The 18,967-nt window shown below is 38.7% G+C and overlaps 1 protein-coding gene and 1 long non-coding RNA gene across 4 annotated transcripts in view; one reads left to right on the top strand and one right to left on the bottom strand.

Moving 5' to 3' along the window:
* The window catches only part of OXR1 (oxidation resistance 1), a 279,534-nt gene that overhangs the window by 190,355 nt on the left and 70,212 nt on the right, over positions 1 to 18,967 (top strand). The gene's annotated exons all lie outside the window — the stretch shown is intronic.
* The window catches only part of LOC102251376, a 6,975-nt gene continuing 3,306 nt past the window's right edge, over positions 15,299 to 18,967 (bottom strand). Inside the window, exon 3 of the long non-coding RNA XR_313360.2 lies at positions 15,299 to 15,474. This is a non-coding gene — a long non-coding RNA (uncharacterized LOC102251376). The remainder of the gene's footprint in view (positions 15,475 to 18,967) is intronic.

Genomic DNA, 18,967 nt, shown 5'->3' with positions numbered 1-18,967 from the left:
TCGATCAGCTGCCTCCTGCACACCCCCTGTGGCGGATGGAGCCCACAACCTGGGCATGCGCCCTGACCAGGAACCAAACTGGCAACCTTGTGGTACCCGGGACGACACCCAACCCGCTGAGCCACACCAGCCAGGACTAGTTTCTGGTATTTTGAGAGAAGAGTAGCCTTCAGTGTGTTTAAAAATTCCTTTGCATTTCTTGCTCTTCTTTTTAAAAAAATTATTGATTGATTTTATTTTTGAGAAAGAGAGAAACATCAATTTGTTCCACTTATTTATGCATTCATTGTTTGCTTCTTGGTATGTGCCTTGACTGGGGATGGAACTCACAAACCTTGGTGTATCAGGAGGATACTCTAACCAACTGAGCTACCTGGCCAGGGCTTCCTTGCTCTTTTAACATATGCGTTTTACTATTGAGAATCTCCAGAAAAAATAATGGAAAAGGATTACTGTTTTATAGTGGAAACATTAAACCCCGAGATAAGAAAAACTGCCTTTTTGAAATATAAAAACATGCAGACACTATGTGTGTGGTGGTAAATCTATATTTGTGTCTTACATCAATTCTATTATTTATGATTTACTACTTTTGAATCAATGTAGTTAATTAATTATGATGACACCATCATCAAATAAAGATGACCCCCCTCCCCCCAAAAAAGATGTCAAACTACCCAAATGCTTTTAGAGCATCTGTTTTCTGCTTCTTCCCTGCAGCTAAGAAACAACCACACTGATATTTAGTTCTTCCCATCCCATCAGGGACCTTACTTGCTGCCTCTTCAGAGGTGACTAAAATCTCATGCTGCTTAGTAACAAAGAGACCAATCTGAAGAGATTACCAGTGGTTGTGCCATTCATAGCTGAGAGCATTTGCATTTAGGCAAGTCCTAAAGCTTGTGCCATGATGAGATGTAGGAAGAGGTGGAGGTTGGAGGCACAGGGATCTGCCAGCCATCCCTTCTGCAGGCCTGTAGTATTGCAGTTAGGATTTCCCATACTACTATTGCTCAGAGTGATTTACTACAAGGAGTTCCTAACTGACTCCTAACCTTACGTCTTTTTTCTTTTTCTTTTTTCTCTTTCCTCTTCACACTCACTATTTTGTAGTATAAAAATGTGTTTAAATATCTCATGCCCCTGAGATGTTGGTGGTTCCTTGGGTTCAGACACTGTCTCTTTATTGTTTTTGTATTTTTATTTGTTTTTATTTATCTTTATTGTTGAAACTTTTATAGATGTCCCACATTTTCCCATTGGGTCGACCCCCTCTCCCCTGCGCCTGCTCCTGCCCTCTCCCCACCCCAGGCCTTCATCACTCCATTGTTTTGTATCCTCAGAGCTGAGAATGATGTGCAGCACTCAGCAATTATTGAACCAAATGAAGGAGTGAGGCAAGCTCTGAAAAGGATTTTGAAATCTGTGGGGCTTTCCCTTTTCTCAAAAATGAGGAATTCCTCCTTCCATTTAATGTGTAACTGCCCCAACCCTCCAAATAACACTCAACCAGGTCATTAGGAAAGAGCATGATCAGACTTCTAGAGATAGGAGGGCATGAAGAGAAGACAAAATCACTCTTTATTTCCTTCCTCTTTTTTCCTCTGTAAAACTGCTGGATTTTTTTTTTGTTAACAAATGAGAACGAGACAAGGTTGGAGGAGCATAGATAACATTTAGAAATAGTGAAATTAAATATAAATTCTCTTTTAAAATACTAGTTATGCTTCATGCTAAGTTGTCTAAGACTCGAGTATTGGCATTTCTCCTATGCTCCTTTTTTTACAATTTCCCCCCTCCAAACAAAAATATCTACCCATATTCACAGATTTAGTGAATGAGGAAACACTCCTAAATTCTAACCTCTGAAAACTGAAGGGAGGTCAACTGATAGGCACATGGTCAGTGGGTGAGTCAGTGGCCAGGCCCAGGAACAGAGCTTGAAACCTCAGACTGCTCCAGGGTTCTGTTCCTCTAACTCCTGCCATGTCCCTTGAAGACTTTGGTTAAAGATAGAGGAGGTTACGTCTGGCAAAGTGAGTCATTGTCATTGCCAGTGTTCATATTCTGTTTTTCCTTGTTTGATAAAATAATAACTTTATACTCATAGATGCATATGTTATATTGATTAGTATGTAATATTATGTCAAAAATATCAATACCAAAATACTAGAGTTTACATTATTTCCTAAAATATAGAGGGATCACATATATCAGCATGAAAGCATCATTTTTTGAAGAATAAAGCAAACATTTTTTTGTCTCCTGGAGGGGAAAAAAGTGTAATTTTATTTATCTAACAAATAAGAAAAATCATATCTTTTAGGAATATGGGCTTGATAATATATTGGAAACAAAAGCATCTTCAGACTCAACTAAGACCAATGTAATTCTCAGGTGAGCATCTGAGTAGGTAAATGGCCAAACTTCTCAGGAGAATTTTTAATGAACTTTTTCTTTTAACTTTGTTTTTATTGTTTACACTATTATATATAATCCCCATTTTCCCCTGCCTTTGCCCGCCTCCACCCAGCCCTCATCCCCCCTTCACTCTGGCCATCCCCACACTGTTGTCTGTGTCTGTGGGTTATGCCTATATGCTCTTGGGCTAATCCCTCCGCCTTTTTTCACCCATTACCCCCCTGAAAGCTGTTAGTCTGCTCTTTTTTGTTTTTTTATAATCTGTGTGGCAGGATCCTCCACCCCTGGGTGAGATTCAACAACTGTCAGGTCTAAAGCAGATTTGGTACCCTGGGTGAAAATAGTAATACCGTGAAACAATAACAATGTGATCTAAATACAGTATGCTATATCTGCGAATGACAACCCCATGTCTGAAGAGAGTGAACACCTGCCTCTGCTTATAACTTCTTAAGTGAACCTAAAAATCTCACCCACTTGACCTCATTGTCCTCTTTTGCATAGAGAAAGGGTGGCTTAGATTTCTCTGAAGAGATAAAAGTCAGCTAATGCCTGGGTTTAGGCCCGTGCACTGCTGCCTGCCAGGTGTGCGACAGCAGAAAAGTCATTGAGCCTCCTTTACTTCTTGTTTCTTCATTGTCAACATGGGAATGATGTTACTCTCCTTCCCCATGAGGTTGTTGCAAAGGCTAATGGCACGTGTGTAAACATGGACTTAAATCAAAGAATCTTGGAACTGAAAAGGACCTTCCCAAGGTGAATCTACCTCACCATCTTTCAGCTGAAAAACTGAGGTGCAGGAATGGTAAATGTTGTGCCCAAGACCATTAAGCCCCTGAGTCATACATCTGGGGCTAAGAACCAAGTCTTTTGCTTGAGTGTTTTTTTGTTTTTGTTTGTTCCCCTCTACTTTTGTTAACTTTTCAAAAAAAATCTTTATTGTTGAAAGTATTACATATGGCCCCTTCTAGCCTGTCCCCACCCCCACCCCAGGCAAGTGTGCTTTGTTTTATTAAAAAACACTGCACTCGATAGGCACAGCAGAACAGGAAGGACATAAAGACGATGATAGAACCATCTGAAAGAGGAAGTCGATTTTTTTACACCAAGTAACATGATGGCAGATGAGACAAGGAAACAGGAAGGTACAAGGAAGAACATTTATTACAGGGAGTAATCGCATGCCAAACACACATTAAAATGTGAAACACATTTAATTACCTGATTTATATTTTGTCGCTAAAATATCTACTAAGGATATTTTTTAAATGTATAGAGAATGATCAAAAACTCATCCCTTGCCTCCCCTGTGTCTAGCATTCTCTGAATTCTAGGGTTTTGAAATTTTCACAATGAGCACCAAATCGCTGTTGTATGCTGAGTTGCCACCTTTGCTGCATGGGAGTGGAGGGGGTGTGAGGAAGTTTAAGGGGCTGAGTTGGAGAGAGGACTAGCTGCTTAGATTAGATGAGGAGTACCATCAAACCCCTCACTCACAAATCTTAGGGGTTCAACTGAATTTATAGGTCCCTCTGACACAATGCAAACACCCTCTTAAAATGATATTTACATCCCCATAAATTACTTCAGTTATAGTAATTCTACATTTCTCCTCTCATATCAGCTTTTTACAAATTTTTATTTATTGATATTAGAAAGAAAGGGCATGAGAGAAACATAGATTTGTTCCACTTATTTATGCATTCATTGATTGAATCTTATATGTGCCCTGCCCAGAGAATCGAACCCACAACCTTGGCATAACATGACGGTGCTCTAACCAACTGAGCTACCCAGCCAAGGGCTCATCATATCAGCTTTGATTGGTGATAAGAATTGATAGTAGATTCCAAAGAGTACTGAATGCCAGGAGGCTAAAGAAGCTCATTTAAAAAAAAATAGTGCCCTCACCGGTTTGGCTCAGTGGCTAGAGCGTCCGCCTGCGGACTCAAGGGTCCCAGGTTCGATTCCGGTCAGGGGCATGTACCTTGATTGCAGGCACATCCCCAGTTGGGGCCCCCCGATCGCCCTGCTGGTCGCCCTACAGATTGGCCCAGATAGCCGGCCAGGCCTAGGGACCCTACCCATGCATGAATTTCGTGCACCGGGCCCCTAGTTAGTATATAACATAAGATGACTTTATTAAGGAGGCAATAGCAAGGAAGTGGTTGTATATATCAAAGGAGACTCTAATGCAGCAGTTCTCAACCTGTGGGTCGCGACCCCTTTGGCGGTCGAACTACCCTTTCATAGGATGGTCGCCTAAGACCATCCTGCATATCAGATATTTACATTACAATTCATAACAGTAGCAACATTACAGTTATGAAGTAGCAACGAAAATAATTTTATGGTTGGGTCACAACATGAGGAACTGTACTTAAAGGGCCAGAAGGTTGAGAACCACTGCTCTAATGTATAATTTTCACTTCTCTGGTCATCAGTGAGAGTAAAATAAGCATAAATCATCTACAAGTTCATGTTGGGCATTTAAAAAATATCCCAGTGGGCCCTGCTGGTGTGGCTCAGTGGTTGAGTGTCGACCTATGAACCAGGAGGCCACAGTTTGATTCCAGGTCAGGGCACATGCCTGGGTTGCAGACTCGATCCCAGTTAGGGGTTGTGCAGGGGGTAGCCGATCAGTGATTCTCTCTCATCATTGATGTTTCTATCTCTCTCTCCCTCTCCTTTCCTCTCTGAAATCAATAAAAATATTTTTTTATTAAAAAATATCCCAATGGGTAATAAAAACTTAGCCTTAAAATATACCAATTACAAGTTATTCATGTAGTCTATGAACTGTATGAACTCTTGTCATTTGAACAGTCATAGTGCAACCTACCTGTGGTCTCAGAGCATCTTGAAGGTTGGACCAGAGATGTCAGTTCTAAGGACAAGATAGTGACAACATTTCTATCTGGAAATCCCTAGTGTGGAGTAGGAAATATTTTTGTTTGTTTGTTTTCAAACCAAGAAGTGGCGGTGGGAGGTTGAATTTTTAAAGTCAAACAAATGGTGTCACACTGATTGTTTTTTTATTCGAGATTACAAGAACTTTAGACTTTTCTAGTTAAAAAACAATTTTATCCTTTGTCAGGCAGTCAGTGTTCTATGTAGAAATGCATTTTCCAATAGAATAATGTGCTAAAATGTTTTCTTTCAAGACTATTTCATGTAATTAAAATTAAAGTTAAAAATCAGAGATCAGCTAGCTCATATCTTGAAGTCATCCATACAATTGCCTTCTCTTGTAGATCCAGATTCAGAAAGAGCCAAATAGCAATTAAAGATATCAGGAACAACAGAACTCTTTAGCAACGCGACTAATTAATTTGAAACAGCCTGTCTCCTAAGAGTCAGATAGATATAAAATTAGTAAGGTACTTATTTCATTCAAAGATTCGAGATCACTACCCAGAGGTTTCTTTTATTTTTAGCCTAGTAGACTGTTTTGTTTCTTTCGGTAGCTACCGTATGAGTGTGGGGCACAGTGGATAGAGCGGGAGAGATCAATAGACCTCGTGCTTATATATGGATTACAGCTATACCAATATTCAGTGGACAGGACAGTTCAGTGGAAATTGCTGGAATAATCGGTACATTATGCTCAAGAAAAGATTATATCAGTTCCCTTTAAAGGATTTTCCTTTTTTGTAAGAAGTGAGGGTGGACCTCATATGTGAAGCCTAAAGAATACAAAACAGTGTCCACAGAGCAAGAGAAATGCTTCTGGACCAAGGGAAATGGCTAACAGGCATGGAAACCATGGGAGGAGGAGAAAATACTGATTAAACATCTCAAATATTCAGTAATGAAAGACAGGGAGGATGAATGGATGAGTGGTAAGAAATGAGGAAGACTATGGAAGTGTTTGAAGTTTTTTAGACTGGATTTCACACATACACAATTACAATCTGATGTTTTCTAAACTCTCACAACTATTTTATAGTGACTCTTGTAACGTTATGTGAGGATGTGAACCAACTGTGTTTTATATGCATATGGATGGAACATGAAATTAAGAAGGCAAATTAAGTGTCTCCAGAAATATTCACGCCTTGAATTGTTTATGTATTTCCCTTTGCATTTGTCTATTAGTCTTTTTTGGCACACAAACTCTATCAGAATACTTTGTGGCTTTAATTTTGAAGTAGTTATAAATTGAATTGTAAAAGGTAGGCAACTTGATTGACGCGAGTCTACATTGAGAGCACTTAGTGGACATGTAATATGCCTTCATTGTGTTCTGTATTCATTTAATTCGTTCAACAAGTATTTATTGTTGTGTGCCACAAATACTGTGTGTCAGGAATGAGCTAGTTCATGCCATAAAAGATCATAACCAGTCTACTAAGAAATATTTGATTTGAAGAAGAACTTCCAAATGTTCAACGATTTTCAACACAAATTTCTTGAGGAACATATGACAGATATAGTGATTTAATCAACATCCTTTAAGCAAATTCCCTTCAGTAAAGCTTTAGTCCTCTGTTCTGAGAAAATTGCTGTGTCTGCTTTATTATAACCTTATATACTTACTAGAGGCCCGGTGCACGAAAAATTGGTGCACTGGAGGGGGTCCCTCAGCCCAGCCTACCCCCTCTCACAGTCCAGGAGCCCGCAGGGGATGTCCTACTAACGGTGCGACTGGGCTAACCAGGGGAAGGCACCGCCCCCATCACCCTGCTGCTGCTGCCACTGCCAGCCGCGGCAGTTCACAGCTGCGAGGCCAGAGCCCTGGGCCTCACAATCACCAGGGCTCATGGCTTCCTGAGACCCGGGCCTCACAGCCGCTATGGCTTTGTCCGGATGGATGTCCGGATGGCTGTCCGGAAGACGTCTGCCCTAATTAGCATATTACCCTTTTATTAGTATAGATGCACCCCATCTGGATACAGTGCAAAAATTATGCTATATACTATATAGAACAAGTGGCACTGGGAACATTTTAGTTCTTGGCCTAGACAAAAAGACAGAAGATTTCTATACTCATTGAGAATATATTATCGATATGTTCCCTAGACCTAAATATAGGATGGAAGGCAGAAGGTTTCCTAGGAGATTTGGATCTTGCAAATATTAAGATTGAAGAACGATATAAAATGATCCAATTAGAAATACCCTTCAGATTTTAATAAAAGTTTTGGGGAGAAAAATAGTGTTCTTTATACTTAATGTGAAAACAGATACTACCTTCAAGCAGTATCACAAAAGTACACACCTAGCTTTGCAAGGTCATCCATTTTTGGAGTGATTGATTATATAACACATTTTCTGTGCCTTTTTATCTTTATATGGATGAATTTTGAGAAACTGCTAAGGCTTAAAATCTAAATATGTTTGTAAAATGCTACTTTATTTCTGGATACTCTTATTCCATTTAATTCCTTTTTATGTTTGGCTTTTAATCAATAATTTCAGGCTAAATGTAGTCAAGTGTCTGGAACTAAAAAATGTCAAATGAAATGCTCTATTATCTGATAATAGATAGGTTGTCCTTGTTAACTAATGCTTATTTTGTATTGATCTTGATTTAGGTTTTAGGTGACATTAGGTTTAAAAGTGGGAAGGTACATCACTCTTTTTTGTTCATTTAAATGTTTGCTGCCTTTTTTTGTTAGCTATAATTTTGTAGTCTACCATATGGTTGCCAGTTATTCTTTACTTGCTTGACATGTAAATACCCTATGATTCCAAAACAGTGCATAATAATAAAATTATGGTAATATCACTACTCTTCTGTTACCATATGGCTGTCTTGGAAGTAACTCTTCAGAAGTAATTGCCTTTCAAACTATTCCCTTCAATTATTTTGTTTTGGTCCTAGTACTCTGCCAATTCTACCTTCTTATCTTAATCTCCATCTCTTTAAACTAACAGACTACATCTCTGAAACAAATCCTATATAATAAAGAACTAATATGCTAATTAGACCAGATGGTGGAATGACTTTCCAGATGACCTCCCGGAACAACCAGTGGGCGGGGCCTCGAAACAGCGGAGGGTGTGAGGGCCAAGCCCTGTGCACAAATTTTGTGCATCGGACCTCTAGTATATTTATATTCTCACTAGAGGCCGAGTGCATAAAATTCATGCATGGGGCGGGCGGGTCCCTCAGCCCAGCCTGCACCCTCACAATCTGGGACCCCTTGGGGGATGTCCATCCAGGATTGGGCCTAAACTGGCAGTCTGACATCCATCTCGCAATCTGGGACCGCTGGCTCCTAACCACTCACCTGCCTGCCTGATCGCCCCTAACCACTCGCCTGCCTGCCTGATCACACCTAACCACTTGTCTGTCTGATCGCTCCTAACTGCTCTGCCTACCTGCCTGATCGCCCCTAACCGCCTCTGCCTTGGCCCCCGCTGCCATGGCTTCATCTGGAAAGACGTCTGGAAGGTTGTTTGGCTGTCCAGTCTAATTAGCCTATTACACTTTTATTATTATAGATAGGAAAGACATCTGAGAAATTCAAGCTTACAAGGAAAAGAAGAGCAAAGTGTAGAACAATGTTGGGCTGGTTGCCTAATGTATTTTTGGCTCTGATCATCTGGGCCAGCACTTGCTTGTTATGAAAAATGACTCTAAGTTACTCTGTGCTGACAGAACTTATTATAAGGAAAGGAGTAATTTACAAGTCATGGCTTCAACTTATAATTGCAGACTTCTTGTTCATATAAATCATGTGCTATGCTCATATAGTCAATCATAAAATAAATTCAGAATGCACTGTGCTGTTTTGGATTGCCTGAGACTTCCTTCCCTAGACACGTAGATTTCTCAAAGAATCAAGTTTAATTTGGGGATTTTCTCCAAACTTCAGAAGCCTATTTTAGAAGATAAGGAAATATTAAGTGCTGCATCAGCTCAACTTCAGTAATCTCCTGAAGATTTACTCTCTGATGAAACCCCAGTCTTTATATCAAAACATGTCTTTTATTAATGATAACACATGAAAAGGCTAGATAATTTATATAGGATTTACATGAATGAATGACATGCTCCCTCAAAATGAACAAAGAAGTAAAAAGTTAGTTTAAGGACTTAGAAGAAAAGTCCCAGAAACTAAAATATTTAATTTAGAGGAAAAGGATTACAAAATCAATAACAATAATAGCTTGTATTTATTGGAAACTTGCCACGTGCCATTCTTCAGTTACTCTATTAGATAGATACTATTATTATGCCCATCTTACAGATGACAAAACTGAGGCTTGGGGGAAATTAACTTGTCCAAGGTCTTATAAGTAGTAATTGCGGGAGAAGATAAATCGTAGAAATCTGATGCTAGAGCCAGCTCTTTAACATGACAGGCACCATAACACAAATGATAGTCATGCCGATTGAATAGTTATTTGAATCACAGAACACTTCTTAAGATATTCCTACCAAAAGGTAAGGTTAAATCTATTCAAGTATTTTGAGTTAACATTATTTAGAGAAGGGAAGAACAAGTAAAATAATATCACACAGAAACAAACACGGAAGTCCAGTCCATGGGACATAGCGCAGGATCACTGATTGTTTCTGCATTAAGCCGTGGTGTGCTAAAACAAACAAACAAATAAACAAAAACCAGTGGGGCCTTTGCTGAGACCTTACTGCTCCAAGTGTGGTCTCCTTTGCATCCAGCAATATTGGCACCACCTGGGAGATTGTTAGACAGGTAATATCTCAGGTCTTGCCCCAGACCCTATTGAATATTAAAATCCCCAAATGATTCATTTGCACATTAGAGTTGGAGAAACACTGGTCTAGATGCCCAGAGACTTAACCAATTGTAATATGTAGTCCTTGTTTTATCATGATTCAACAAAGCCAAGTGCAAAGAGACATTTTTACCTATTGGGGAGATTGGGCATGGACTAGGTTTTGAATTCTACAAAGGAATGAGTACTGATTTCATTAGGTGTAGTTATGGCACCCAACGGTTAATGATGAATGTCCCAATCTTTTAAAATTTAGACGTGTATACTGAAGCATATTGGGGTAAAATAATGTCTTTGATTTGCTTTAAAAAGTTTTGGCGCCGAAACCGGTTTGGCTCAGTGGATAGAGCGTCGGCCTGCAGACTGAAAGGTCCCAGGTTCGATTCCGGTCAAGGGGCATGTACCTGGGTTGCGGGCACATCCCCAGTAGGAGATGTGCAGGAGGCAGCTGATCGATGTTTCTCTCTCATCGATGTTTCTGACTCTCTATCTCTCTCTCTTCCTCTCTGTAAAAAATCAATAAAATATATTTTAAAAAAAAGAAATGTAAAAATGTTTTGGCAAAGAAAATAACAAATGTGGCAAAATCTTGAAAACTGTTGAATCTGTATGGCAGCCATGCTATTTTTCCATCTACTTTTAAGTATGTTTGAATTTTTATAACTTTTTTAAATACCAAAGGAAATGAGCTAGAAGTTTTTTTAAGTACAAATTTTTTAAATAACTAAAAGAAAGAAGTTTCTTATAGTAAAAATTTTTTTAAAAGGCTTAATCATTTAACAGGCTATTAGGGAATCTTTCTGCAAAGGATTTTAAAAATAGGATAAAAATAGGGGCAATTTTAGATATAGTCCTGGTAAAAGCCAGAAGACAGGAATGGGGGATTAAGGGGATCCTAATATATGGTGAGAGGAGAAGATTTGGCTTTGGGTGGTGGGCACATGGTGCGATATACAGATCTTGTAACATAGAAACCCACACCTGAAACGTATATGTTCATGTTAACCAATGTCACCCCAATAAATTTAATTTTAAAATGTTTAGTGAGAAAGGGTATCCACTCTGATTAAAAAAAAAGGGGGGGGGGTTAGGTCTAGGGGGAAAAAAAGCCAGAAGACTTAAAAAAATCTGTCAACTCCCTTTTAAAAAAGCATTCTATGGTAGATGTTATATTTTGTGAATATTATGGGTCATTGATCTTAGATTTAATGCCTTCATTATGTTTTAAAAAAAGAAAGAGTGGTAAATGGTGCCTCTGGTCATCCCCATTTTCCTCTCATGCGTTCTTCACTGGTAGTTCCCTATAATGGTTGACGGATGGAATGCTGAGCTACCTACTCATCCACGTCAGGTATTTAACAGAGAGTCCTGTACTCATCTTACTCTGTTGAGAGTCTATGCTGGTAATTGCAGACTAAGGCCTTTTGATGTTATGTGATCAATAGGAAACTCTTTAAGCTGGAGTATATTTGTCATATACAAAGGAATTCCTTTCAACACCACATAAACCCTTAATGTATTTACCCATTACAAAGCATATCTTTTTTTCTTTTTCTGGAAAGAGGAGCAAAAGAGATTCCCTAAGCTATTAAAAAGAAAAAACCCAAGCACTTTGATAGGTTATTAAGTGGCAGTATTTGTGAGAATGTGTTTCATATTTCTGGCTCTTTCCTATAGAAAATCGAGAGTGGTTCTCAAAGACCAATAAACGAAGCCAGCGTTCCCCAGATGCAGACATTATACTGTTCACCGGTGAACAACCGACGCCTGACTGGTTTAGTAGGTGCCTCATGTTTACAGAGTGAGTCAGTGGATGAGCAGGAATCTGCTTCCAGAAGCCTTCCCATTTTAACCACAAGTCGTGTTTCCTATATGGTACTATATTTGGGTCTGTTGGTTTGGATTTTATGGAATAATCCAGAGCATCTTAAGATTTTCCATTAGACACTGTATTGGGATTAAGATTTTCCATTAGACACATATGTATTGGGAGAAATAAATGAGTAATCGGATAGTGGAGGGAATTTTCATCTGACTCTGAATCAGAGTTGCTGACACTCAGGAGCTGTTCCTTGCACTTCTTTAATTTAGGGTAAGCCCCTGAGAGGCTCCCTGCTATAGGACACCGCATTGTTAGACATGTGTGATTTTTAATTTTGTGGACACCTAAATTGTTTTTTAATTTACTGTGTATTAGACTTTTATGATCATTATGATTATCCCCTTATTAATGCAGATAAACCTTATTAAAACTTTAAGGACAAGTGGACCTCTGGATAGAGCCCTTTTTATATTATGCAAATTTCACGATCTCTTCTTTTAGGGAGAGATAAGTAGTGAATGTGATGATTTTGAAGCACAGTAATCCTCTATTTCAAAATAATAGAAGTACATATATTTAATAGCAAGTGATCTTTACTTTGGAAAGTAACACAAGCTCTAACTTTTGAGGACATAAATTGACATCTGTTACCTTGCAAACAATTTTTAGGAACACTTAAAGGGAGTGCTAGCAAGTGATCTTTACTTTGGAAAGTAACACAAGCTCAAACTTTTGAGGACATAAAATTGACATCTGTTACCTTGCAAACAATTTTTAGAAACACTTAAAGGGAGTGTACTAAAGTTACATTTGAGGAAGACAAATTAAATCTTTTGAAATTCAAATGTGGCACATCATTCAATGTTTAAGCTCCAATCTTGAAGAAATAGTTATAACTTTTTGTACCAAATACACCCGATGTTTGATCACAACACTTGAAAGAATAACCAGCATGCTTTTTACAGGTTCCAAAATCAAATTAGAAAATATGCATGTTATAAAGTTAAATGTAGTTAGACTTATTCATGACAAGCTAATATGCATGTTCTATAGAATAACATACAGATTTGCTGGCTAAAAAAGCATCATTCTATTAGCAATAAACTATTTTGCATGTAGCTATCTTATATTTGCCATATGGGCTTTCATCACACCTTTCTTTCAGTTCCAAGATTTCTCTGAACTAATTGCAGCTAAATCAAATTGGTGCAAAGACGGCTTCAGAGAAGAGGGTGTCTTAATTGGGACCCCATAGATTGTGAAGCTGTAAGTGAACATGTGGGGCTGAAAGAGAAAGCACAGAAAGATGTATCAGTAAGTGGCATAAAAATAAGGCTTTCTGAAGACAGACTATACAAGCAGCCAAAGGCATGATGTGGTTATAGGAGAGCTTAATGTTTCCCCACCTACTAGATCTGGGTTTCTCAACCTGGGCAATGTCGACATTTGAAGTTGGACAATTCTTTGTTGCGGAGCTTTCCTGAGCATTGTAGGATCTTAAGCAGAAGCCTTGGCCTCAATCTACTAGATGCCAGTAGCACACACACCCTTAGTTTGATAATGATAATATCTGTAAATATTCCCTAGGGATCGGTTTGCCAGACTTAGCAAGTAAAAATAGAGGACACCCAGGTAAATTTGATTTTCTGATAGCAGCAAGTAACTTTTTGGTATATGTATGTCCCATACAAGATTCGGTACAGACTTGTACTAAACATTTATTTGTTGTTTGTCTGAAATTCAAATTTAACTGGGAGGTCTATATTTTAGCTAGTAACCCCTACTAGGAGGCAAAATTGTCCATGGTTAAAAACCCGCTGTGCCATTGGTATCAGTAAGTTGTGAGCAAACACCCAATACACTCTTGGTTAACCTGACTGACAATGTTGCTTTCCTGAACCTCTCTGACTCCAGTAACCTTGTTTGCAGAGGAGAGCTCATTAACCTTCCTCACAGAGTGAAGTGAGATCTAAAGGAAATAATGTATGAAATACCCTTAGTACAATGCCAGGCCTAGTAAACAATTGATATATGTCTGTTATTACTGTCTAGCAATCCCTTACAAGATGGTGTCATAATATTTATTGGCCTCTGGACTTTATTTTCACTAACAAGAAAGATTGTATTAAGGAAACAACAGGAGCCCTGCAGTGATTCTCAGTTGGGGCTGCACATTGAAAAGGCCGGGGGGTGTCCTCACGCTGTGTGGATCCTATCTCTGAGAGGATTTCATTGATGTGAGTGTGGTCTGAGCATTTGGATTTTCAAAAGGTCCTAAAATGTGTAGCCAAAGCTGTTTGAGAGAAAAGTGTCAGATAATTGGTATGCCTTAACAATGAAGAGAGGGAGTAAACTCAAACTACATTTGATCATTGGGTTATAGAAAAGTAGATTGGAATTAACTTTTGAGAAAATTGGACATTTCATTCATTCATTCAACAAATATAGTATCTGAATACCTACTATGTGCCAGGCCATGTTCTAACGATAAACAAGACATTTTAATTTATTTTCATAGACTAGAATTAAGGTCCACATGAGAGATAGCAGCATCCCCCCCCCAAAAAAAAAATCAAATGAAGTCAGTCATGAATAGGTTTTTTTTTAATGTTTTCATTGATTTTTAGAGAGAGGGAGTGAGATAGAAACATCAACAAGAGAGAAACATCATCAATCAGCTGCTTGCAACACAGGCATGTGCCCTGACTGGGAATCGAACCGGTGACCTCTTGGTTCGTGGGTTGATGCTCAACCACTGAACCATACAGGCCAGGCTGAAGTCAGGGTTTTAATAAGAAAGCAAAATGGGGAGAAATTAGTGTGACTTGACAAGATGTTCTCTGAAGTTAGCTCTTAGGAGAGATTGAAATAGCAAGAGCATATTACAAGGACAAGTAAAGGGATGGCATAAAACTGTAAAGAGTGCCAGAAAGGCCAAACACGAACAAAACTAGCAACTGCAGCAGGATCATTCTGTGAAAAGGGAAGTCCTAGAATAAAGGCAAATAAGAAGGAAGTGTGAGGCTCTCTTTTTGAGTAAGATCTGCATTGTTTAACAGATTGTTAAAAGGCAGAACAAGTGTAATGCCTATTTTGCTTTATTTTTCTCAAGAAGAATGAGCTATTATAAAATGCAAAACAAAACTGTGCAATGGAAATGTGTAGGCTAAAATGGGTGAGGATAGATCACACATATCCTTTTCACATGAATTACTAACCTCTTGCTGAGTCATCAGTAAATTTTCATGTGTGATCACAGAAACTTTGGTAGTTATATTATAGGACTGACAGTGTACTTGTGAAAATTACACTCCTTTTTATAACAAAAAAACATCAAAATATATATAATAGCTTAAATACAATATAAGTTTATTTCTTGTTTTCAAATCTGAAACTGCTGTTCCTGGGTGGTAAGTCTCTCTACTCCAAGAGTGGATTCAGGGACCCAGGTTCCTTCAATCTTGTGGCTCTGCCATCTTTAATAAATGGCTTCTCAGGTCTCCATGCTCATCTTTTCCTGGCTGTGGAAAGAAAAAGAACATGAAAGACTACCAATGGTGTGCTCTTGTGGGCCAGATTAGAAAGTAGCATATATCACCTTTGCAAGCCTTCCACTGGCTAAAAACCAGTCACTTGGGCACCCAATTGAGAAAAAAAAAAATTGAGAAATGTAGTGTGCCCAGGAAGAATAATTAGATTTGATGACAGCTAACTAATATCTCTACAAGATCTGCCAAAAAACTGTAGTTAGATACATAATTCAAATTTTAAAAATGGACTTGAAATGGAATTGAAGGAGATAGAAATAACAAAGGCTTGAATCCACTTGGAATCTGTACCTCATCTTCTGCATATTAGGAAGGCATGTAGCAAATACATGACATTGTTGATAAATGAGAACTGGGTGATGGTATCATTGAGTGGATTCATAGCTCTTCAGTAGTAATCACTGTCAACCATCAAGGCAGTCTCGAGTGCTATGTCCTGTGACTCTCCTTGCCCATATCTCATGAAACACTTGAATACAGACAAACTTGAGGCTGACTCAGTGAGATATTGAATGATAGTGCAGATGAAAGAATCAAGAGTGGTTTCACATGATCTCAAAAATCTAGAACATAGATCAGCAGAATTTTTTTGAAAACAGCAAGGTAGTATTTTAGGCTTTTGGGTCATCAGGTCTCTGACACTAGTCCTTTCTGCTGCTGTAGCCCAGACGCTGCCATAAACAATATATAAGTGAATTGGTGTGGCTGTATTCCAATAAAACCAAATACAAAAAACAGGTGCCAGGCTGGATTTGGGCCCTACTTTGCTGAATCCTGATCTAGAAGTATAGGTTGAAATCTGAAGGCAGTAAATCTAAATTTGTTCATTTAAGGCCAAAGAACAATGGGCCTAACGTTACCTATAGAGCAACAAGGTGGGCATTATTTGCTCTGATTTTACAGATAAGAAAGCAAAATCTCAAAAATGAATAGTTTGACCTGCATTCGCATCTGGATAACACTTAATGGGACATCATGCCACATCAACAAATGTTTGCGTAAATTGAGAGGCTCACAGTTCAGTGCTCAGGTGGAGTACTTCATGTGGCAGCACTCCCTGTAGGAGAGCCCCGAGTTCTTCGGGCTCTGTTCTTATTCAAGTGTGTGACCTTTGAGAGACTCACTTAACTTCTCTGGGCCTTGGCTAACAAAGCAATAAAAATAAGAGGCTGGGCTAGATAAACACCAAAGCCCCTCTCAGGTTCAATAGAGTTACTATTAATATGTTAAGGGCATCATGTGAGAGAGAATTGAGACTTACTCCTTGTGACTCCTAAAAGCAATTATTTTTAATGTTTTCTAATGTAGTTTTATGGAAAATCAATTTATAAAACATAAAAATGGCATTTTATGAGCATGCATGTGTTTTTTACAAGTTCAAATTTATGTTTTCTGATTATAAAGACATTTATTGAAAGAATAATTGGGCGGCTATGAATGAAACTGAAGTTTTAAACTGGGAGTGATAGATAATTGGTGGATTCTTTTTAGAATCAGTGCCTCAGCATTCTATTTATTATAAATTAGTTATTTACTTGCTTGCTTGCTTTTGGTTTTACAATGTCAAGAAAATCCTTATTCACATGGTAGTTTAAGTGATAAAAAGAAATTAATAGTCTTGCAATCTAAGAAATCTTGTTAGAATATAGAAATGGCAAGAGGCCTGAAAAACAAAATGCATTAACTTGACAACATAAATCAGGTGATCTTTAGTACATTAATTTGGCATACATGATAAAAATAAATGTAAATTAAGCATTGGAAAAAATCTTGTATCAGTCCAGGTAGGCTAAGTTTATGCTATGCTGCTACTTGTACACCCAAACCTCAAAGGCTTGCTGTAGTAAGTGTTTATCTTATTTTTTTTTTTATGTCTTGCTCATATTACATGTCCAATTCTGGTTATAGTTAAGGGGAGGAGCTATGATCCACATAGCTTCTCAGGGATCCAGGCTGTTGGAGATGGCTCCCTAGTCTCATAGCTGTACTATCTGGCACAGGTATTATCATCGGTTGCTAAGGCAAGGGCAGAGGCATCTGGAGTGCAAAACATTGGCTGTTTTACACAGAGGCTGTTCTTTACATGTGAGTTTAAAACACATTTGTCAGTTCTGCTCAGTGTTTGCTGAAATTAGTCTCCTGACCCTATTTTGGAAGTTAATGTGTGATTCACATGGACTAGATATGCAAAAGCACTTGGAAGAACTATAAAGGAGCAGATCGCAAACGTGTTTCAAAATTGAAAATGCAGGTTCCTGAACCCACCCTACAACCCTGGAATCAGGATCTCTGAGGTATAGTTGGGAAATTTGCATTTTTAAAAAACATTCCACAGCTGATTCTCATTATCAATAGGAAGTGGCTGCTGTGAATAAGGAGTGTTTTCAAAATAGAGGAAAAGCAACAGTTAGATCTGTGGATTTAAGATATTTTCCTGGCTGCAGTGTTGGAGATGGATTAAAGAGAGAAGAAACTAAAAGCAGGGAGATTTTGTGTCACACACATGGAATGCTCAATGAGCAAACATAAATGCATGTGCCTATATATCATACATTGTGTTAGCAGGACCAGCTCAGTCTGAGAATCTAACAATGTTGTTGTAAATTTCTCTTTATACTTCCAGAATCTTCTCCCCACCCCCCCAATCGAGGTATATGCCCTTGATCAGAATCACCCAGGACCCTTCAGTCTTACTGGCCAATGCTCTATCCCAGTGATGGCGAACCTTTTGAGCTCGGCGTGTCAGCATTTTAAAAACCCTAACTTAACTCTGGTGCTGTGTCATATATAGAAATTTTTTATATTTGCAACCATAGTAAAACAAAGATTTATATTTTTGATATTTATTTTATATATTTAAATGCCATTTAATAAAGAAAAATCAACCAAAAAAATGAGTTCGCATGTCACCTCTGACACGTGTGTCATAGGTTCGCCATCACTGCTCTATCCACTGAGTTAAACTGGCTAGGACTACAATATGTTATTTAAAAAAAAAAAAGACTAATAATTCCATTCTATATACTAGAAAGAAATTAAAGCATATCCACAAAAAATTTTATACATAGATGTTCACAGCAACATCCTATATAATAAAAGGCTAATATGGAAATTGACCGAACAGTGGAACGACTGGTCGCTATGATGCACACTGACCACAACGCAGAAGCTGCCCCCTTGGTGGTCAGTGTGCTCCCACAGGGGGAGCACCGCTCAGCCAGAAACTGGGCTCACAGCTGGTGAGCCCAATGGCAGTGGCAGAAGCCTCTCCTGCCTCTGCAGAAGTGCTAAGGGTGTCGGACTGCCAGCTCCCGGACTGGGAGAGGGCACAGGCCAGGCTGAGAGACACTCTCTCCCGAGTGCATGAATTTCATGCACCAGGCCTCTAGTCTATATATAAAAGCCTAAGCAACTGGAACAACCAGTTGACCAGTCGCTATGATGTGCACTGACCACCAGGGTGCAG

This window comes from Myotis brandtii, unplaced genomic scaffold (assembly GCF_000412655.1).
Source record: "Myotis brandtii unplaced genomic scaffold, ASM41265v1 scaffold1643, whole genome shotgun sequence".
Lineage (NCBI taxonomy): Eukaryota > Metazoa > Chordata > Mammalia > Chiroptera > Vespertilionidae > Myotis > Myotis brandtii.
Note: the sequence above shows the minus strand (reverse complement) of the source record. Positions and strands in the feature narration are given on the sequence as shown.